Source organism: Lygodium microphyllum, chromosome 13 (genome assembly GCF_053477565.2).
Source record: "Lygodium microphyllum isolate KBCC chromosome 13, Lygodium_microphyllum_v1.1.10, whole genome shotgun sequence".
Classification (NCBI taxonomy): domain Eukaryota; kingdom Viridiplantae; phylum Streptophyta; class Polypodiopsida; order Schizaeales; family Lygodiaceae; genus Lygodium; species Lygodium microphyllum.
This window is the reverse complement of record NC_141147.1, coordinates 24,149,343-24,172,968: the sequence shown is the minus strand read 5'-3', so window position 1 is coordinate 24,172,968 and position 23,626 is coordinate 24,149,343.

Here is a 23,626-nt window from a genome sequence, read left to right as displayed (position 1 = left end):
CTATGTATCCTTTATTGATGATTTCAGCATGTATACTTGGCTTTACATACTGAAACAAAAGGATGATGTGTTTGATGCATTCAAGGACTTCAAGAAGCATGCTTAAAATGAGTTGAGCTGTAACATTTCATGTCTTAGATCAAATGGAGGTGGAGAATATGTCTCTAATTACATTGACAAGGTACCTTGCTAAACATGGGATCAGAAGACAGTTAACTTGAAGCTATACACTGTAGCAAAATGGTGTAGCAAAAAGGAAAATAAGGGTATTGATGGAATCGCCAAGAGCTATGCTGAATGAGAAGAGTTTGCCAAATGGTTATTGGGCTGAAGCAGTAGTGACTACTATCTATGTGTTGAATAGAACTCCTACAACAGGGATTCATAATGTAACTCCATATGAGAGGTTGTATGGTCATAAGCCTGACATTTCACACTTGAAGGTATTTGGAAGCATTGCATATGTGCGTGTTCCTGATGAAAAGAGGAAGAAATTGGATCCTAAAGCTGTCAAGAGTGTGTTCCTTGGTTATGCACAAGACCAAAATTCTTAGAAGAGTTATGTACCATCTACACATGAGACATTGATTAGCAAAGATGTTTTTGATGAACTCGCATCATGGTATGGTTATCTAGTTGCAATGGCTACTAACGGATTAGTTAGCACTAGTAATGCTGAAAATACACCTACAATGAGTGCATCTATGAGTGGTCCTACAAGTGATGGGTCACCTATAGTAAATCCTTGGTCAGGACGCTTGAGGAGTCATACTCCTACATCCATTGACAAGGATATGTCAATGAGGGGAAGATTGGATAAGGAAAAAGAAAACATGCTTGAGGATGTGACAGGTCCACTTACAGCAGGTTATGAGTTATTCAACAACAACAGTTTGGATAGTGAGTTGGGCATTCCATCTATTATGACGCCTAGAGCAAGGCAGAGTCATTATGTACCGCCTCATGAGAGGCAAGCTCAGAGTGAGCCATAGTTACGGAGATCTAAGAGAGTCAAAAAATCAGTTGAAAGGTTTACATACACTAGTTTTTTAGTCCATCATTATGCATATATGGCTAGTGTGACAGGTTACAAAGAACCTACAAAGTTTGATGATGCAGTTACAAATGATAATTGGTGTGCTGCCATGGATGAGGAGTATGCAGCCCTGGTTGAAAATGAGACATGGGAATTGGTTGAGTTTCCTGAAGGAAAAGTCCCCATTGGTTGCAAATGGGTATACAAGGTTAAGTGCAAGTCATATGGTTTTTAGAACACTATAAGGCCAGGTTGGTTGCAAAAGGGTATGCGCGGCAGTATGGCCTTGACTATGAGGAGACTTTTAGTCTGGTGGCTAAAATGGCAATAGTCAAAACTGTCATTGCTTTGGCAGCATGCAAAGGCTAGAAATTATGGCAAATGGACATCAAGAATGCTTTCTTGAATGGTGCTTTGGTTGAGGAAGTATATGTAGAGCAGCCTCAAGGCTATGTTCAGCCGGACTTTCCTACACATGTATGTAAGCTGAAAAAGGATTTATATGGACTGAAATAGGAACCTAGAGCATGGAATGCTCAGATCAATAGTTATTTATAGCAACATGGATTTAGATTGGGTGATGCATATCACAGTTTGTTCACAAAGAAGACACATCATGGATATGTGTTTCTAGTGGTTTATTTAGATGATCTTATCGTCACTGGAGATGATGAAGAGGGCATTGCTAAAATTAAATCATGTTTACAGGCTGACTTGAGAGTCAAAGTCCTTGGTGAACTAAAGTATTTTATTGGTATTGAGGTAGTCTTTATGCCTCAAGGTATATGGCTACTACAAAAGCAGTATGCTCATGACATGTTACAGAAGTATGGTATGATTGAATGCAAGCCTATGGAGACTCCTCTTGATCAGAATGTCAAGCTACAAATTGATGTTGGGAGTGACATAGAGAATGTGACGATGTATCGACAGATGGTGGGCAACTTGATATACTTGACTATTACCCATTGTGACTTATGTTATTCAGTGGGGCTGATTAGTCTGTTCATGCAGAAGCCTCGCAAACCACATTTAGATGTAGTCAGAAGGATCATGAGATATGTAAAGGGTACTACAGATTATGGGCTATTTTACGCATATGGAAAATCCCTTGACTTAACAGGGTTTATTGATGCTGATTGGGCTGGTTGTGCCTATGACAGGAGGTCAACCAATGGTTATGCATTTGGATTGGGCAACAGTATGATTCGTTGGCAGAGTAAGAAACGACCAACTATTGCATTTTCTAGTATAGAAGTTGAGTACAGAGGAGCTACCTTAGCAGCTTGCAAAGCAGTTTGGTTGATGAAACTATTGAAAGACTTGGAAATATAGTTGGAAAGTAGAGTGAGATTGCATTGTGATAACCTCAGCAGTGTTATGTTGACTAGCAATCATGTCTAGATTGACTTGATTCATGTGAAGACTGAAGACCAAGTAGCAGACATATTTACCAAGTCTCTTGGTAAAGAAAAGTTCATATACTTTAGACAGCTACTTGGAGTTTATCAAATGGTTTGAGCTTGAGGGGGCGTGTTAGAATATTAAGCTCCCATTACTCATCAATCAGTCTATCTTTATGTGTGTGACTGACATTAACTAGATACAATTGTACACATGTGTGACATTCAATAAGTCAATGTAGTCAATGACAACCACAATTAGTCTTGGTTAGTCATACCTAGTCATACCTATGTGTGTAAGTTTCTTTCAGTTAGTATGATGGAAGAATAATGAAAGAACAACAACAATGAGCTGAGGCTCATCTTCCGCTCCACTCTGTCTCTCTCCCTCTCTTCCAATAGCTTCCTCTCTCAAGTACTCTGATAGCTCCATGATTCATGATGCATGCTCAAGCATCCTCAAACCTCTTCCTTCAAGCTCCATCCTCTATAGCCATGTGAGAAACTAGAAAAGAGAATAGAAGAAGAAGAAGAGAGGAGATGGTGGAGGGTTTCACCTCCAAGATCTCTCACCCTCACACTCTCTCCCTCACTCACTCATACTCCCTCCCTCAAAACACTCACAAGCAAGTAAGAGAAGAGAAGAGAAGAGGAGAAGAGAAGAAGAAGAGTCCACTTTGCCACACACCAAAGAATGAGCTCTCATTCACTTTTTGAAATTTATATACAAAACCCTCTTTCCTTTGGGCAATCATCCCCTTTTTACATGGCCGCCCATGGCCTAGGCCCTTTTTTCCTTTGTTCTCCTATCTTCCTAGCTTCCTTCCTACCACCCATCTACCTTTAAAATTTGCACAGGTGAGAGCCCGGTGCTCTTTCACAAAGGTTTTGGTTGTGCCTTTATATTTAAAGGTGAGTCTTTTTGCTTTGGCTTCTTGTGGCTTCCATGGTTGCATCTTATACTCTTGGTGGTTGTTCCCATGCATTTATATTTCTTCTAGGCAGCCCACTCTCTTGTAGGGCACCTTTTCCTTATTTTTGCCTTGAACTTTGCCTCTTGATGCCTTGTTTTCCACTTCCTTTTCTTTGTAGTAAACATTATCTCCCCCTCTTAGAGAGGGAGAGAGACAGAGTGGAGCGGAAGATGAGCCTCAGCTCATTGTTGTTCTTCTTCCATTATTCTTTCATCATACAAATTGAAAGAGACTTACACACATAGGTATGACTAACCAAGACTAACTGTGGTTAAGTCACTGACTACACCGACTTATTGAATGTCACACACGTGTACAACTGTATCCAGCTAATGTCGGTGGTCACACACATAAAGATAGACTGACTGATGAGTAACAGGAGCTTGATATTCTAACACTCCCCCTCAAGCTCAAACCATCTAATAAACTCCAAGTAGCTGTCTGAAGTATATGAACTTTTCTTTACCAATAGACTTGGTAAATATGTCTGCTACTTGGCCTTTAGCTTCACATGAATCAAGTCAATATGTCCTGTATAAACCATTTCTCTAATGAAATGGTAGTGAACCTCAATATGTTTGGACCTAGCATGGTAGACAGGATTGCTAGCCAACATAACACTGCTGAGGTTATCACAATGCAATCTCACTCTGCTTTCCAGCTGTATTCCCAAATCTTTCAGTAGTTTCATTAACAAAACTACTTTGCAAGCTGCTAATGCAGCTCCTCCATACATAGCTTTTGTACTAGACAATGCAACAGTAGGATGTTTCTTACTCTGCCAACTAATCATATTGTTGCCCAATCCAAATGCATAGCCACTAGTTGACCTCCTGTCATAGGCACAACAAGTCCAATCAGCATCAGTCAACCCTGTCAAGTCAAGGGATGTTCCATATGCATAAAATAGCCCATAATCTGTAGTACCCTTTACATATCTCATGATCCTCCTGACTGCATCTAAATGTGGTTTGCGAAGCTTTTTCATGAACTAACTAATCAACCCCACTATAATGTACCCGTGCCCATAGGAATCCCCCCCTTTCTTTCCTTTTTTTTCATTTTTTTTTCTCTCTCTCCCCCCTGATAGTACGCCGGGGAGAGAGAGAGAGAGGGAGTGAGTTAGGAAGGGGAGGTGCATGCTGCCCAAGTGGCGGTGTACCACTGCACCCCCCCTCTACAAAGGTTGCGCCCTCCTCCCCGTTGGAGAGTCCCCCCCCCCCCCCCTCATTGCTGTCAAAGTCCCCCCATCTCCCAGACCTACGCACTAGCCCTGGCCATGATGATAGCCTTCCTCCCTCTTGGAACAAAACCTACCCCCTTTTTCCGCCAGCAAGCTGCGCCTATGATCAGTGGGAAGAGGGAGAGAAGAGAGGAGAAGGAGAAGAAGGAAGAGGGAAAGAAGGGAAGGATAAGAGGGAAAAGAGGAGCAGAAGAGAAGGAAGAGAAGGGAAGAAGAGGGAGAGAAGGAGAAGGAGAGAAGGGGAAGCAGAAGGGAGAGGGAGAAGAGAGGAGAAGGAGAAGAAGGAAGAGGGAAAGAAGGGAAGGAGAAGAGGGAGAAGAGGAGGAGAAGAGAAGGAAGAGAAGGGAAGAAGAGGGAGAGAAGGGGAAGAAGAAGGGTGAGAGAGAAGAGAGAGAAGAGGAGGAGAAGAGAAGGAAGAGAAGGGAAGAAGAGGAAGAGAAGGAGAAGGAGAGAAGGGGAAGAAGAAGGGAGAGAGAGAAGAGAGAGAAGAGGGAGAAAAGAAGGGAAGGAGAAGAAAAGAAGGGGAAGAGAGAGAAGAGGGAAGGAGAAGAAGAGAAAGGGGAAGAAGAGGGAAGAGAGAGAAGAGGGAGAGAATAGGAGAAGGAGAAGAAGAAGAAGAAGGAGAAGAGTTAGTAAGAGGAGATGAAGAAAGGGAGAGAGAGAGAGAAAGTAGGAGAATAAGTGGAGAAAGAAGAGAAGGAGAGAGAATGAGAGAGTAGGAGATTAAGTGAAAAGAAGAAGAAGAGAGGGAGGGAGAAAGAAAGAAGTGAGAGTCAGTAATTGCAAGGAGCCACGCCCAAACCCCTCTCTCAGAAAAGGACCCCATCGAGCGGTCCTTCTTCCGAACCTGTCAAACAAACAAGGTCCGGACTTCCCAATCCCCACGAGTCGAATGGCTCCCAAGAAGAAAGTCATGGGAAACGTAGGCGTCTAAGCCACCGGTAATGTTGGAGGGACGAGCGGAATGACCAACGCAGCACACACGAATCAAGCCCAAGTTTACATACATGAAATGATAGGTTTTTTACAATATTTCACATAAAATAATAGGCTTCCACCCAATCTAGTACATGAGCAGTTATCTAGGATTCATGGTTCGCAGCCGTGATTACAATAAACACATGAAATGATAGCGCTTGTTCGTAGCATGCAAATGCACAAATGCATGGAAATTTAGGCTTTCATGTACTTCAGCCACACAAATACATGCATATTAAGATTAAAAAGTCATTGACTAAATGTGAAGGGAGTTAAGGATCGTAGATTGTGTCAATTTATTAAACGACCCTTGTGCACGGGAGATGAGTTTGATGGCAAAATTCTACATAGCATCGCGCTAAGAGAGGGTGGAAAGAATGTATGACAAGTCTTGCAATATATTTAATGTGTTTAAAAGATTACCAAGTATGTTCAAAGATGTGCAAGCAATTGAGGATTCACAACTTGGAACCCTAGGATAAAACACAAGGGGAAGAGAGATTCAAAAGAAGTTAAGTGAGTAAACATACGTGCTTGTGAGTTGTTTTTAACGATATTGTCTTAGATTATTGGAAGTGGATATCCTCCTAGTTTAAGCTAGGCTAGTAAGCTGACTCTAAATGGAATGTTGATCAAGGCTTATGCTTGGTTGTTTTGAAAACGATATTTCTAAGTGAATTGACTGGTTGCCTTGGTAAGAGGAGATCCTACTAAGGACAAGTGGTTTATAAGCAAAGTGACTACTTGATGTAGAAAATGATATTTTCTTCATTGGAAATGAAAGGAATGTTTTCCCTAGAAATTGTTACTATGCTTGGTTGCTTCAGCTGTGGTTGATTTCCTAAAGGAATAATTAAGGAAGGATGGCGCTAGCTACCCCCCGCGAACTGCCAAACCCTAACCAAGGGGGTTGTGAATCTGCATCAGGAAAGTGGACCGAAACCCACCGTGAGAGGTCTCTCCGTGGAAATTGCTTGGCCTACGAGGATGCTTGGGTGCCAATGGGGGCTCTGGCCGTAAATCCCAATGCCTCCGGGCCCTACACAAGTGTTCTACGTGACTCCGAATGGGATCTCGAGGCCTTGATACTAGTTACAAGGCAAAATCTTTGTAGGATAAACCTTTGGGTTTTATTGGCGGAAGATGAAAGGATTTTTCTGTGGAGGCAGAAAGGAGCACTTAATTCTCCTGTATGGGCAGGAGACACACATTAATCCCAAGATAAGTTAAGGAAGTGTTTGATCTTGTTTTAACCTGACTTCATGTCTGTGGCCTAAATTACGTAAAGGAACATGTGACTAACGGGTTAATTAAGGAAGCTGCTTTTATCTGTCAAGCATAATGTGGTAGGTAATTAGATAACTAAAACAACCCTTGAGGGAAGCGTGATGGATGTGACCAATGGGTCTATCCTACGGAAGGGTGGTCTCGGTTAGCCGAGACATTTCCTCAAAAGGAAATGTTAACGAGGAATGTTATGGAAGGTTGGATGATGACCTTAGACAATGTTGGTTAGAACCCTAATTCATACTGTTTTAGGGGACCGGAATGGGACTATGCCCTATGGGCAGAGAGTCGAGTGATGCATCCCTCCCATTTCCCATTCTCTTTGAACCAAGTGTGGTATGAGCCTGCTTTGGTCCAGTTGTATCTACGCAAAGTGGAGGCTGACGCTAGAAGGCTGTTAAGAAGACTTGACTGCTAGGAACCCGGACTTCATGTCGATCCTAGTGGGAATGGTCGAATAAGTTCCGTTGCGAGGCAGACTCGAGAGACCCTAGTTGGCAAACCTCGTGTCATTCCTTGGGAGTGCCGGGTGGTGTCTTCGAGATTGATCTCTCAATGGGCTGCTAAGACGTGTCCCACAAATTGAGGGGCGGGCACGTTACAGTTGGTATCAGAGCAAAACTTCTTAATGATGCATGTTCGGATCATAGACATAACCTAAATAATCTAAGTGGTATGGCTTGATTGTCAGGCACCTTCTGCACCCATGAATGCTGACATGCAAGAGAAGAAGTTCCTTCTCAAGCAAATTAAGCCACCCGAGTTTGATGGAAAGGGAAGGACTATTCAAGCTAACGCTGAGATCTGGATTGAGTCCATGGAGGACTATTTTAAGGCAACAAGAAGAATTGCACCTGCTAACCAAGACATGCTCGCCAAAATTAAGCTTAGAGGCGAAGCAAGGCTTTGGTGGAAACAGTGGTGCAGAGACCAAGCGATCTCAAAGGGGACCGTCACCTGGAATAAGCTTAAGGAAGCTGTGTGAGGGAGGTATCTGCCACCTACCTACCGCACACAAAAGATGAATGAATTCTACAACTTGAAGCAGCTAGGATTATCTCTTGAAACCTATTATTCCATGTTCATTTCACTCCTAAAGTATGCTCCCCCAATGGATATGACACAACAGGTGTCAAAGTTCTGTGCTGGGTTGAATCCACCCATAAACACTCGATTAGAATCGATGCGCCCAACCGACTTACAAGATGCATTACTCCAAGCGAGTCCAATTGTCCAAGAACTTAAATCGGGCAAATATGATGAAGATAACTCAAGGGATCAAGAAAGAGGTGCCACAAGTGTGGTGAGATAGGACATATCCGTAAGAGATGTCCCGATCGCCGATGTTTCCACTGCAATGAACTAGGACACATCCAAACAGATTGTCCTGAGGTCGACCCTAAGAATCACGAATGTGTGGTCAAACGAAGCCATCTAAACTATACTTTTGGCTCATATTATGAACCACATGATGATGAAGACTTGGAGCCTATTCTAACCTTTGAGGATGAATAGATGTCCTAGGAAGATCCTCTCGAGATAATAAGTCTTATACTTGGAATAAAACCTATTGAATCCCATGAGTTGTGGCAAGTTGTTATTTTAAGATGAGAATTTGAGTAATCAGAGTTGCGCAGTGAAAGCGCGATGGGACCTAACCCACAGGTTTCAGAACCCAATAATAACCGATTATCAATGAACCCTAAGCACATTCGAGATGAGGACATCTCGATTCCTTTAATGGGGAGGGGATGTAATGTATCCGCGCCCATTGGAATCCCCCCCTTTCTTTTCTTTTTTTTTCAATTTTTTTTCCTCTCTCTCTCTCTTCCCCCTCGACAATACGTCGGGGAGAGAGAGAGGCAGTGAGTTAGGAAGGGGAGGTGCATGCCACCCAAGTGGCGGCGTACCACTGCACCCCCCCTCTATAAAGGTTGCGCCCTCCTCCCCGTTGGAGAGTCCGCCCCCCCCCCCCCCCCCGCCCGTTGCTGCCAAAGTCCCCCCAGCTCCCAGACCGATGCGCTAGCCCTTGCCGTGAGGATAGCCTTCCTCCCTCGTGGAATGAAACCTACCCCCTTTTTCCACCAGCAAGCTCCGCCTATGATCAGTGGGAAGAGGGAGAGAAGAGAGGAGAAGGAGAAGAAGGAAGAGGGAAAGAAGGGAAGGAGAAGATGGAGAAGGGGAGGAGAAGAGAAGGAAGAGAAGGGAAGAAGAGAGAGAAGGAGAAGGAGAGAAGGGGAAGAAGAAGGGAGAGGGAGAAGAGAGGAGAAGGAGAAGAAGGAAGAGGGAAAGAAGGGAAGGAGAAGAGGGAGAAGAGGAGGAGGAGAGGAGGAGAAGAGAAGGAAGAGAAGGGAAGAAGAGGGAGAGAAGGAGAAGGAGAGAAGGGAAAGAAGAAGGGTGAGAGAGAAGAGAGAGAAGAGGAGGAGAAGAGAAGGAAGAGAAGGGAAGAAGAGGGAGAGAAGGAGAAGGAGAGAAGGGGAAGAAGAAGGGAGAGAGGGAAGAGAGAGAAGAGGGAGAAAAGAAGGGAAGGAGAAGAAAAGAAGGGAAAGAGAAGAGTGAGGAAAGAGAGAAGAGGGAGAGAAGAGAGAGAAGAGGGAACGAGAAGAAGAGGAAGGGAAAGAAGAGGGAAGAGATAGAAGAGGGAGAGAAGAGGAGCAGGAGAAGAAGAAGAAGAAGAAGGAGAAGAGTTAGTAAGAGGAAAAGAAGAGAGGGAGAGAGAGAGAGGAAGTAGGAGAATAAGTGGAGAAAGAAGAGAAGGAGAGAGAATGAGAGAGTAGTAGATTAAGTGAAAAGAAGAAGAGAGGGAGGGAGAAAGAAAGAAGTGATAGTCGGTAACTGCAAGGAGCCATGCCCAAACCCCTCTCTCGGAAAAGCACCCCATCCAGCGGTCCTTCTTCCAAACTTGTCATCGACAAGGTCCGAACTACCCAATCCCCGCGAGGCGAATGGCTCCCAAGAAGAAAGTCGTAGGAAACGTAGGCGTCCAAGCCACCGGTAATGCTGGAGGGACGAGCGGAACGACCAACACAGCACACACGAATCAAGCCCAGATTTACACACATGAAATGATAGGTTCTTTACAATATTTCACATAAAATAATACGCTTCCACCAAATCTAGTACATGAATAGTTATCTAGGATTCATGGTTTGCGACCGTGATTACAATATGAAAATGCACTAATGCATGGAAATTTAGGCATTCATGTACTTAAGCCACACAAATACATGCATATTAAGATTAAAAAGTCATCGACTAAATGTGAAGGGAGTTAAGGATCGTAGATTGTGTCAGTTTATTAAACGACCCTTGTGCACAGGATATGAGTTTGATGGCAAAATTCTACATAGCATCGCGCTAAGAGAGGGTGGAAAGAATGTATGACAAGTCTTGCAATATATTTAATGTGTTTTAAAGATTACCAAGTATGTTAAAAGATGTGCAAGGAATCAAGGATTCACAACTTGGAACCCTAGGATAAAACCCAAGAGGAAGAGAGATTCAAAAGAAGTTGAGTGATTAAACACACTGCTTGTGAGTTGTTTTTAATGATCTTGTCTTAGATTATTGGAAGTGGATATCCTCCTAGTTTAAGCTAGGCTAGTAAGCTGACTCTAACTGGAATGTTGATCAAGGCTTATGCTTGGTTGTTTTGAAAACTATATTTCTAAGTGAATTGACTGGTTGCCTTGGTAAGAGGAGATCCTACTAAGGACAAGTGGTTTATAAGCAAAGTGATTGCTTGATGTAGAAAATGATATTTTCTTCATTGGAAATGAAAGGGATGTTTTTCCTAGAAATTGTTACTATACTGGTTGCTTTAGCTGTGGTTGATTTCCTAAAGGAATAATTAAGGAAGGATGGCGCTAGCTACCCCCCACGAACCGCCAAACCCTAACCAAGGGGGTTGTGAATCCGCGCCGGGAATGTGGACCGAACCTGCCGCGAGAGGTCTCTCCGTGGAAATTACTTGGCGTAGGAGGACACTTGGGTGCCAGTGGGGGCTCTGGCCGTAAATCCCAATGCCTCCGGGCCCTACACAAGTGTTCTATGTGACTCGGGATGGGATCTCGAGGACTTGATACTAGTTACAAGGCGGAATCTTAGAAGGATAAACCCTCGGGTTTTATTACCGGAAGACGGAAAGATTTTTCTGCGGAGGCAAAAAGGAGCACTTAATTCTCCTGTATGGGCAGGAGACACACATTAATCCTCTTGTATGGGCAGAAGACACACATTAATCCAAAAGGAGCACTTAATTCTCCTGTATGGGTAGGAGACACACATTAATCCGAAGATAAGTTAAGGAAGTGTTTGATCTTATTTTAACCTGTCTTTGTATCTATGGCCTAAATTAAGTAAAGGAACCTTTGACTAATGGGTTAATTAAGGAAGCTACTTTTATGTGTCAAGCATAACGTGGTAGGTAATTAGATAACTAAAACAACCCTTGAGGGAAGCGTGGTGGATGTGACCAATGGGTCTATCCTACGGAAGTGTGGTCTCGGTTAGCCGAGAGATTTCCTCAAAAGGAAATGTTAACGAGGAATGTTAGGGAAGGTCGGACGATCCCCTTAGACAATGTTGGTTAGAACCCTAATTCATACCATTTTAGGGGACCGGAATGGGACTTTGCCCTACGGGCAGAGAGGTCGAGTAATGCATCCCTTCCATTTTCCATTCTCTTTGAACCAAGTGTGGTATGAGCCTGCTTTGGTCCAGTTGTATGTACGCAAAGTGGAGTGGCTGTCGACCGACGCTAGAAGGCTATTACGAAGACTTGACTGCTAGGAACCCGAACTGCAGGGCGATCCTAGTGGGAACAGCCAGATAAGTTCCGTTGCGAGGCAGACTCGAGAGACCCTAGTTGGAAAACCTCATGTCATTCCTTGGGAGTGCCAGGCGATGTCTTCTAGATTGATCTCTCGATGGGCTACTAAGACGTGTCCCATAAATTGAGGGGCGGGAACGTTACACCCACTGCATAACATAAGTTAGGACGGGTAATAGTCACAGGTAATAATCAAGTATATCAAGCTACCCACCATCTGTGGATACATGGTCACATTCTCTATGTCAATCCCAACATCAATCTGTAGCTTGACATTTTGAGCAAGAGGTGTCTCCATAGGCTTGCATTCAATTATACCATACTTCTGTAACATGTCATGAGCATACTACTTTTGTAGTAGCCATATACATTGCGGCGTCGAGACTACCTCAATCCCAAGAAAATACTTTAGTTCACCAAGGTCTTTGACTCTCAATTCAGCCTATAAACATGATTTAATTTCAGCAATGCCCTCTTCATCATCTCCAGTGATGATAAGATCGTCTATATAAACCACTAGAAATGCCTATCCATGATGTGTCTTCTTTGTGAACAGACTGTGATCTGCATCACCCAATCTAAATCCATGTTGTTGTAAATAACTGTTGATCCGAGCATTCCATGCTCTAGTTTCCTGTTTCAGTCCATATAAAGCCTTTTTCAGCTTATATACATGTGTAGGAAAGTCCGGGTGAACATAGCCTTCAGGCTACTCCATATATACTTCCTCAACCAAATCACCATTCAAGAAAGCATTCTTGACATCCATTTGCCATAATTTCTAGCCTTTGCATGCTGCCAAAGCAATGAGAGTTCTCACTCTTGCAATTTTAGCCACTGGACTAAAAGTCTCGTCATAGTCAAGGCCATATTGATGGGCATTCCCTTTTGCAACCAGCCTCGTCTTATAGCATTCTAACAAACCATCTGGCTTGCACTTAACCTTGTACACCCATTTGCAGCCAATGGGGATTTTTCCTTTTTCAGGCAACTCAACCAATTTCCATGTCTCATTTTCAGCCAGGGCTGCATACTCCTCATCCATGGCATCATACTAGTTATCATCTATAACTACATCAATAAACTTTGTAGGTTCTTTGTAACCTCTCGCACTAGCCATATATGCATAATGGTGGGCTGAATAGCCAGTGTATGTAAACCTGTTCTTTGTAACCTCTCGCACTAGCCATATATGCATAATGGTGGGCTGAATAGCCAGTGTATGTAAACCTGTTAATTGGTTTTCTGCCTCTCTCATATCTCCGTAACTGTGGCTCACTCTGTGCTTGTCTCTCATGAGGGCGGTACATAATGACTCTGCCTTGCTCCAGGCGTCATAATAGACGGAATTACCAACTCACTATCCAAATTGTCACTCTTAGATGACTCATCACCTACTGTAAGTGGACCTATCACATCCTCAAGCATCTTCTCTTTTCCCTTAACCAATATCCCCCTCACTGACATATCAGTGTCACTGAACGTAGGAGTATAACTCCGCAAGCATCCTGACCAAGGACTTACTATAGGTGACACATTACCTCTAGGACCACTCATAGATGTACTCACTTTAGGTATATTTTCAGCATTACTAGTGCTGGGCTGATCCATTAGTAGCCAATGCAACCAGATTACCATACTATGATTCTAGTTCATTAAAAACAATATCTATGCTAATCAATGTCTCATGTGTAGATGGTACATAACACTTGTAAGCTTTTTGGTCTTGTGCATAACTAAGGAACACACTCTTGACAGCTTTAAGATCCAATTTCTTTCTCTTTTCATTCGGAACATGCACATATGCAATGTTGCCAAGTACCTTCAAGTGTGAAATGTCAGGCTTATGACCATACAACCTCTCATATGGAGTTACATCATGAATCCCTACTGTAGGGGTTCTATTTAGCACATAGACAACAATCACTACTACTTCAGTCCAGTAACCATTTGGCAAACTCTTCTCATTCAGCATAGCTCTTGCTGATTCCATCAGTACCCTATTTTTCCTTTCTACTGCACCATTTTGCTACGGTGTATAGCTACAAGTTAACTATCTTCTGATCCCATGTTTAGCAAGATACCTGTAAAAGTAATTAGAGACATATTCTCCACCTCCATCTAATCTAAGACATGAAATTTTATAGCTCAACTCATTTTCAGCATGCTTCTTGAAGCCCTTGAATGCATCAAACACATCATCCTTATGTTTCAATATGTAAAGCCAAGTATATCTGTTGAAATCATTAATGAAGGATACATAGTAAGGAGTATCACCAAATGAAGCATTATGAGACGGTCCCCATACATCTGAATGTACCACAATTGCAAGGGTCATGAGCTATTCTGTACATGTCTCATAAATGGAAACCATGCTTGCTTTCCAAACTGACATGCATCACATACATGTCCAAAGTCATGATACTTGAACTTAGGCAGTCCAAGCACAATCTCCTTCTGCTGCATAGATTTCAGCTTTTGTACATTCACATGGCCAATCCGCTTATGCCATATTTCAACATCCCGTATAGCACCATCATCATGTGCAAAATTGGCTGCTTTCAATTCTGAAATTGACACATCAAGAGTAAACATTCTGCCATCTCTTCAGCCTCTAGCAATCAATTTGCAGCCATTACCATATTCTTCAACAAAGCATCCATCTCTATTAAATCTCACATGCAGATTCTGTTCTACCATCTGTCCAACTGACAAAAGCTTATTGGTTATTGTAGGTACATGTAGTACATCATGTAGTCTCTTTTTCTTGCAATCAAGCATCAACAACGAAACAATTCTTATGTGCTGAATGTCATATTGGGTGTCATCTCCAGTACACACATAACGATATGAACCTGCAACCATCTCATCAAACCATTCTCCATGGGGTATCATATGATTTGAAGCCCCTGAATCAATGTACCATCTCTCATCTCTATTCTGCATAGATGCATTCTTAGACACATGATGCATGGCAAACAATCTGTCAACCTGCTCATCATGAGCACTACTAGAAGATGCATAGTGCCCATGTTGTTTGCCATTTGCCTTCATATCTCCCTACTTCTTGTAACAATCATTTGCAATGTGTCCATATCTATCACAATAATGGCAGTCCTTATCTCTGTTTGACTGATCATTTGACTTTCATGAATCAGATCCACCACCTCTACCATGGGGTAATCTTCCAGTGCCTCTAAAGCCACCAGATCCATGCTAGCCCTGTATATGTGTGCCATGCCAAGCATTCTGTTGATACTATCCATAAGTGTTTCGAGTGTCTCCTCGACCTCAAAAAGAGCCACTGCCTCTACCGCCTCTGCCACGCTGGCTAGAGTAAAGAACAGTGTCTTTGCTTTGAGACGTAGTGGAACTTGTATTTAGCCCAAGATTAACTTTGTCATGCAGCAACAAAGCAATCAGCTCATCCCAATCAAGGGATTCAGCTCTCACAGAAATAGACGTATCAAATGCTTTATACTCTTTGCCAAGTCTATTCAATGTCACTACAATCATATCATCCTCAGACACTGAAGATCCAATGGTGGCAAGCTAATCTACTATATTCTTGATCTCTGTATCTCTGTTTGACTAATTATTTGACTTTCATGAACGAGATCCACCACCTCTACCATGAGGTGATCTCCCCCTGCCTCTAAAGCCACCAGTTCCATGCTGGCCCTATGTATTTGTGCCATGCCATGCATTCTGTTGATGCTATCCATAAGCATTTTGAGTGTCTCTTCGACCTCAAAAAGAGCCACGGCCTCTGTCGCCTCTACTATGTTGGCTAGAGTAAAGAATAGTGTTTCTGCTTTGACACGTACTAGAAACTGTATTCAGTCTAAGCTTAACTTCCTCATGTAGCAGCAAAGCAATCATCTCCTCCCAATTAGGGGATTTAGCTCTCACAGAAATAGATGTATCAAATGTTTTATACTCTTTGCCAAGTCCATTCAATGTCATTGCAATCATATCATCCTTAGACACTGAAGATCCAATGGTGGCAAGTCGATCCGCTATGTTCTTGATCTCTGTAGTGTATGCCTGAATGCTTCTGTCATTCCTAGAACATGTTATTGAACTGTTGCTTCAACTGAATCTTTCTTACATGTGTTACATTTCCATAATTTTTCATGAGTATGTCCCATGCATCCTTTGGAGAACCGCATTCAGTAATCTGTATAACCATAGCATCTGATATACATAAGGAAAACCAATGTAACATCTTGCATGCTCTCTCAATCCATAGCTTATGAGTCCTTTTCTGATCATTTATTAGATTTCTTTCATGTATTTCAGGTTCAGCCTCATCAGCTATATATAAGTCCCAATAACCTCTACCAATCGAAAAATTCTTCATATGGAACTTCCATAAAGCAAAATTTTTGTTATCCAGCTTTTCTCCCACAATTTGAGTGATATTGTCAGTGCTTTGAGCATTTGCCATAGTTTCAGCTTAGGTATTCAATGATGTATACAATCTGTAAGTATTTGACTCATTTTTCTATAGTTTGGACCAGTTTCATACAATTCAAGACAGTTTTCTTGACAACTTGCTTGCTATAAACAGTATTCCAACAATGAAAAAACACAGTCAACTGAGCATAAACCAAGCTCAAATCAGTTCAAAACATTCTATGGTAGTGGCAAAACATCCCAACAACAAACTATGTCCATACTAGTATCAACATTTGTACTGTATGCAAGTAGCAGTACCAAATACAGCCAGCCCACTACTATAACCAGCAGTATTTTGTCTGTTAAAAAAATAGTATTCAAACCTCAAAATAGCCCCAAAACATCTCATTATGTTGCCACTCTATGCAGGAGGAGTTGATACATATCCAACTGGTTTGAAAATATTGCATGTATGTCAAGTGAAGATGATAAGTATCCTCAAACAATAACTAGTCAATACCTGGTATAACTAGCAACAAATTAGTTCAAAATTTGGACTTTGAGCACTCACAATATCCCAAAAAACATCTACCGCTCAAGTGGTATGATCCAAACATTTGTCAGTAGAAGCAAATAAGCATCACAGATACTTCAACCCTATAGGTATATTATTTTCAAATTTAGAATAGCAACGAGTTCATTATTTCCAGCCTGCAAATAAGCTCCAAAACTAACCATTTAACACTCCAATATTATGCTCAAATGCATGATAATAAGGGCATATACATTTTTAGGATGAAAGCCACCAGTACCCTAGAATCACCTATTGATTACTGCAGTAAACAACCAATCTGCATAGGTATGTGATGAATATCTCAAAATCTGAGAGGAATTTGGGAAAATTTTATCCTGCAAAGTTGCAGACCACGTCGAAAACGTCAAAATTTGAGGGCCATTTCTCCAAAAACAATTTCTATAGCAAGATATAGCTTCTACAAAAAACCGGGCTGCAGACACAACCTCCTTTGATGACGTTTTCTTTAGATCTAATGTCTTGATGTCAAATGGCCACTGTCAAGCCTTCAGGATTCAAGTGTTCAAGCTATAATACCATGTTGGAAGAGAGGGAGAGAGACAAAGTTGGAGCGGAAGATGAGCCTCAGCTCATTGTTGTTCTTCTTCCATTATTCTTCCATCATACAAACTGAAAGAGACTTACACACATATGTATGACTAACCAAGATTAATTGTGATTAAATCACTGACTACACCGACTTATTGAATGTCACACATGTGTATAGCTATATCCAGCTAATGTCGATCACACACATAAAGATAGACTCACTGAAGAGTAACAGGATCTTGATATTCTAACATGCCAATCCCATGGCATTGGTGGGTGGGGAGTCGGACGGTGTTGCTGGGGTAGCCAGGTTGCTCTTTGAGTGTGTATGAGCCCTATTGGAAAGTGTGTTGGAGGGATTTATGGAACTGGAAGGCCCTTGAGTTGGACATGAGCCCAGATGTTGGAGGGATTTTTGGAACTGGAAGGCCCTTACATTTGGAATGAACCGTGGTGTTGGAGGGATTTTTAGAACTCGAAGGCCCTTGCATTTGAAATGAGCCCTGGTGTTGGACGGATTTCTAGAACTAGACGGCCCTTGCGTTGGGAATGAGCCCTAGTATTTGAGGGTTTTATGGAACTAAGCAGCCCTTCTGTTGGGAATGAGCCCTAGTGTTGGAGGGATTTATGGAACTGAAAGGCCCTTGCATTTGGAATGAGCCTTGGTGTTGGAGGGATTTATGGAGCTCAAAGGCCCTTATACAAGCCCCGGTGGAAGGTGTGCTGGAGGGATTTATGCCTTTGAAATTGAAGATAAAGCTGGACAGATCTATCATTTGGCCCTCCTTTCTTGCCTTCTCCCGTGCTATTCCAAAAGAGATTCTTCATTCACTTTTTGATGGGGGTTGTTGCGTCCGCTACCCCTTGCTTTGTTGTGCATGCATCTATTGTGGCAATACAAACTCCTTCATTTCACCGATCTGTGCAAAAAGGCTAGGGATCGCCACAATAGATGCACCTACTTTACTTGTGGAACTGGCAAATGGTCGTGAGGTCTCTTGTACTAGGCAAACTGCTAAGGTGTAATTCCTACTAGGTGGGAAGCCAACTTCGGTGAGATTCAAGGTAATGAAACTAGGTGTCCACGAATGTTTACTTGGGATGGATTGGTACCCAATGATGCCCACATCCACTGTGGAAAGGGCCAAGTCTCCTTCCAAAATTCTGAAGGGGAACTAGTCACGACTCAAGGAGAAGCCAAAAATACAGTTGGCAAAAGCAACACAAATAATAAAAGGAGTTAGAAAGGGCCTACCTATCTATTTGATTAAACTGAATAAGCTAGATCAGAATCAGGAATCTGGGGAAGAACCTTCATGGTTAAAGGAATACGCAGACATATTTCCTGAGGAGCTTATAGAACTTCCTCCTCAAATGGAACTTCCTCCTCAAAGGGAAGTCGATCACGAAATCAAGCTAGCACCAGAAGCTGCACCAGTCTCGCAAAGAGGCCATATAGGATGTCCATCCCGGAAGCTATTGAACTGAAAGAGCAACTCAAGCAACTATTAAACCAAGGCTACATCCATCCTAGCAGTTCGCTATGGGGAGCTCTAGTGATATTCCAAAAGAAGAAAGATGGAACACTTCGTCTATGCATTGAGTATAGAGGATTGAATCAATCAACCATCAAAAATAAATACCCCATTCCAAGAATAGATGAATTACTTGACCGTCTTCAAGGTGCGAAGATCTTCTCTAAGATAGATCTCAGATTTGGATATTATCAGATAAGGATCAAGGAAGAAGATATCTCGAAGACTGCATTCAGCACAAGGTATGGGCACTTTGAATTCCTAGTGATGTCATTCGGTCAAACAAATGCTCATGCTACCTTCAACAAGTTAATGCAGGATATCTTTAGGCCCTATCTTGATGACTTAGTACTCATCTTCTTTGAAGATACCCTAGTCTACTCTAAATAGGAAGAAGATCATGAACCCCAACTTCGCATTGTTCTTGAAACAATGAGAGCACGAGTGTGCCTTTTTCAAGCAACAGATTGAATATTTGGGATTCATTGTATCAGTAGAAGGGATTTCAGTAGATCCAGCCAAGGTAAGAGACGTTCTGGAATGGCCAACACCAACTTCTATCAAAGAAATACGTAGCTTTCTTGGATTGACAGGATGATACAAGATCTTCATCAAAGATTATGCTTTGATTGCAGCGCCTCTGACTGATCTACTAAAGAAGCAAGTAGCAATTGTATGGTCACCTATCGAACAGACCAGCTTTGACAAGCTAAAGCAAAGCTTAGTGTCAGCACCCATCCTGAGACTTTCTAATCTTAGTAAGGAGTTTGAAGTAGTAACTGATGCTAGCGCACTTGCCTTAGGATGTGTGCTTATCCAAGAAGGTCATCTGGTAGCATATTCTTCAAGAAAATTGAAGAGCCATGAAAGGAATTATGCTACCCACGATCTAGAGCTGTTGGCTATCATCCATGCTCTCAAAATTTGGAGACATTACTTGCTAGGTAACAAATTTTCCTTAGTGACGGACCACAAGAGTCTTAAATGGATTTTCACTCAGAATGAGCTCAACATGAGGCAACGTCAATGGATTGAAGTGCTGGAAGAATATGACTTTGAAATCAAATACAAGCCTAGAAAAGAGAATGTAGTTGCCGATCACTCAGTTGCAAGGCATTTCTAAATTCTCTTATTTTCCAGGATCCATCAATAGCAAGATCTCTAGCCACAAAGGTATCAATGCCAAACAACCCAATTCTTGAGCTAGCTAAAGAAGAGGTGTGACATGACCCAATCTATCAGAAATTGCTAAGGGAGATCCCCATCAAGGATCAAGACCCAAAGCTAAAGTCGAAGTATCAAGAATTCTTTGTCAGTAGTAGGCAGACTTTGTTTAGAATCGTGTGGTGGGGGGACTTGCTTGAGCTGCAGCGCCAAACACAAACTGTGTACACTAGAGGAAGCTCACTCAAGAACACAAGAAGAGAGATGGAGGCCAAAACGTTTTCTTGCTAATTTCTTCTTTTTCTTCCACACACTATACAATGTACACAAAGTATAGATAAGATATAACATAAAGGAAAGTGACCTACTAAGTCAAACAATGCATAAACGACTACACTAGTCGACTGGTGCTATAACTATGCCAGCTGTAAATAGGTGTAACAACCTGAATATAATAAATAATGAGTCAATGGCCATGTGAGAGTCATAATTACCACCAATGTGCTAAGTGTAGACGTGTGGACCCATCTAGCTAGGCGGTCCATCATCAATGTCCGCACGTGTTGAGCTTGCCATCTCAACACTCCCCCTAGAGCTCAACTCTATCTCTGCAACTCCAAGTAAGCTTCAGAACTTTTGAAGCTTCTCTACACCCAATGCCTTTGTGAAAATGTAAATATATGATCTTGTGTGCTGACATATACCAATTCAATCTCTCCTGCAAGTACCTTCTCTCTCACAAAGTGGTAGTGCACCTCAATGTGTTTTGTCCTAGCATGGAACACTGGATTCCTAGCTAGCTGTATGCTGCTCATGTTGTCACAATGAATGACAACTGGACCATCTCCCTACACATCCAAATCACCTAATAAATTTTGTAGCCATACCACCTCACATGCTGCCATAGCATCACCTCTATACTCAGCCTCTGTACTCAATAAAGCAACTGTAGGTTGCTTTTTGCTGCTCCATGTAACTGCTACACTACCAAGGGAAAACATGAATCACTTGTAGATCTTCTGTCTAACATGCTACCAACCCAATCTACATCTGTGTATCCAAAGACATGTACGTCCTTACCTACCTCATTAAAAAGTCCATAATATAAAGTGGACTTCACATACCTCAATATACGTCTAATTGCATCCAAATGAGGCTTTCTAGGCATCTGCATAAACTGACTAACAAGGCCAACAACATAGCTCAAGTCTGGCCTTGTGATAGTCATGTAAATCAAACTCCCTACTATCCTCCTGAACATAGTAGGGTCTTCTATCTCATCCCCAACATCAGCACTCAACTTCACATTTTGCTCCAGTGGTACTGAAAGAGGCTTACATGCTGTCATACCATACTTGGATAATATATCCAAGCCATATTGCCTTTGGGATAGCCATATACCATCATCACATCTGATCACCTCAATACCAAGGAAGTATCTCAGCTCACCCAAATCTTTCATCTCAAACTTCTTCTTCAAGAAGTCCTTAACTTTAGCAATCCCATTGTCACTGTCACCTGTAATAATCAAGTCATCCACATAGATGACTATGATGACCAAACTTGCATCTCCCTTTCTCACATAAAGTGAGTGATCAGCATCAGAAATACAAAATCCAATATTGACAAGATACTCTCCAATCTTGTCAGACCATGCTCTAGGTGCTTGCTTCAGCCCATAGAGCACCTTCTTTAACCTGCACACATATGTAGGATGCTCTAAATCCTAATAACCTACTGGCTGCTCCATATACACTTCTTCTTGCAATTCACCATGCAAGAAGGCATTCTTAACATCCATTTGCTGCAAACTCCAACCTTTGACTGCTGCCAAGGCAATCACACACCTAACAATTTCCATCCTAGCAACTGGACTGAATGTCTCTTCATAATCTATGCCATATGTTTGAGCATAGCCTTTTGCAACCAGTCTAGCCTTATACATGCTAATGGATCCATCTGCATTATGCTTGACTTTGTAAACCCACTTACAGCCAATAGCTTTCTTACCCTTAGGCCAAATCCCAAGTCTTGTTGGCCTCTAATGCAGCCATCTCCTCATCCATTGCTACATCCCAATGAGCATGACCAATAGCATACTCAAAACAAGTGGGCTCAACATCCTCAACTAGTTTCACCATGTAAGCATAGTGGTGAGCTGCATAGCCTTCAAAACCAAATCTTTTAACAGGGTATCTGACCCTGCTAGATCTACGTACCACCGAATCACTCAATGGAGCCTTTATATTACTATGAGCTCTTTGTACACCTAGCGTCCTGACTGAAGGAATGCCAAGCTCATCATCTAAACTCTCCAAACCACTAGAATCTCCAACAAATCCCAAATGACTGGTAGATGCATCATTACCATACAACACTTTCTACTTTCCTTTGTCCTTCCCTGCAACACTTACAGATCCACCTGAAGATGTGGGGCTACTCCTTAGTCTCCTAGACTAAGAGCTCACTGTAAGTGTAGTACCAGATGATGTTTCTCATCCACTAAGACTTCGTGATTCTTGTTTATCCTTTTGCACATAGCTGTCCTGATCATTATCATCATCCAAAACATCACCAGCAGGTGTATACCAACTTTCCATCTCATCAAAGATAACATCCCTGCTCACTCAGAACTCACCTTGACAGGGTTATAACAGCGATACCCTTTTTGCTCTAAAGAGTATCCAATAAAGACACATTTTTCTGCCTTTAGATCAAGCTTCTTCCGTAGCTCATCTGGTACATGAACATATGTAACACAACCAAATACCTTCAAGTGTGATACATCAGGCTTCTTGCCAGTAAAGCATTCTTCAGGAGTCATTCCATGAACTGCAGCTATGGGAGTTCTATTCATAATGTAAACAGCAGTATGAAAAACCTCAAAACAAAAATGTTTGGGCATATTCTTTTCAGCCATTAATGCCCGTGCAACTTCTGCAATATGCTTGTTTTTTCTTTCTGCAACACCATTTTGCTATGGGATATACCTACAAGTAAATTGCCTCCTTATCCCATGAGTTCTCAAGAAGCTACTGAACTCATTAGAGAGGTACTCTCCCCCTCCATCTAATCTCAAGCACTTCACTTTTAAGCCTGTTTCTGTTTTAATAGTTGCCTTAAAAGATTTGAAGTGCTCAAACACATCACTCTTTTCCTTCATGAAGTATACCCATAGCTTCCTTGAACAGTCATCAATAAATGTGACAAAGTATTTGCTACCACCAAGAGATATATTCTGTGTAGGCCCCCAAACATATGTATGTACTACATCAAGTATATTTCTGCTCACTCCTCTATCATGCGAGAAGGGTTGTCTTGCCTGCTTACCAAACTGGCATCCTTCACAGACTTTATGCAATTCTGCAACTCTAAAAGAAGGTAACCCTGTAACCAATCCTCTGGACTACATTAATTTTAGCCTTTGTACATCTGCATCTCCAATGTGTTTGTGTCAAATTTCAACATCTGCAACAACACCTTTTTCTTTAGCATACATAGCAGCATTCATAGTAGGAATTCCAGCATCCAGAGTAAACATACGTCCAACTCTACTTCCCTTTGCAACCAACCTGCATTTGTCATTGAAGTCTTCTACAAAGCAACCCTTGCTCTACCATCTGACCGACTGACACCAAGTTCTTTGTAAAA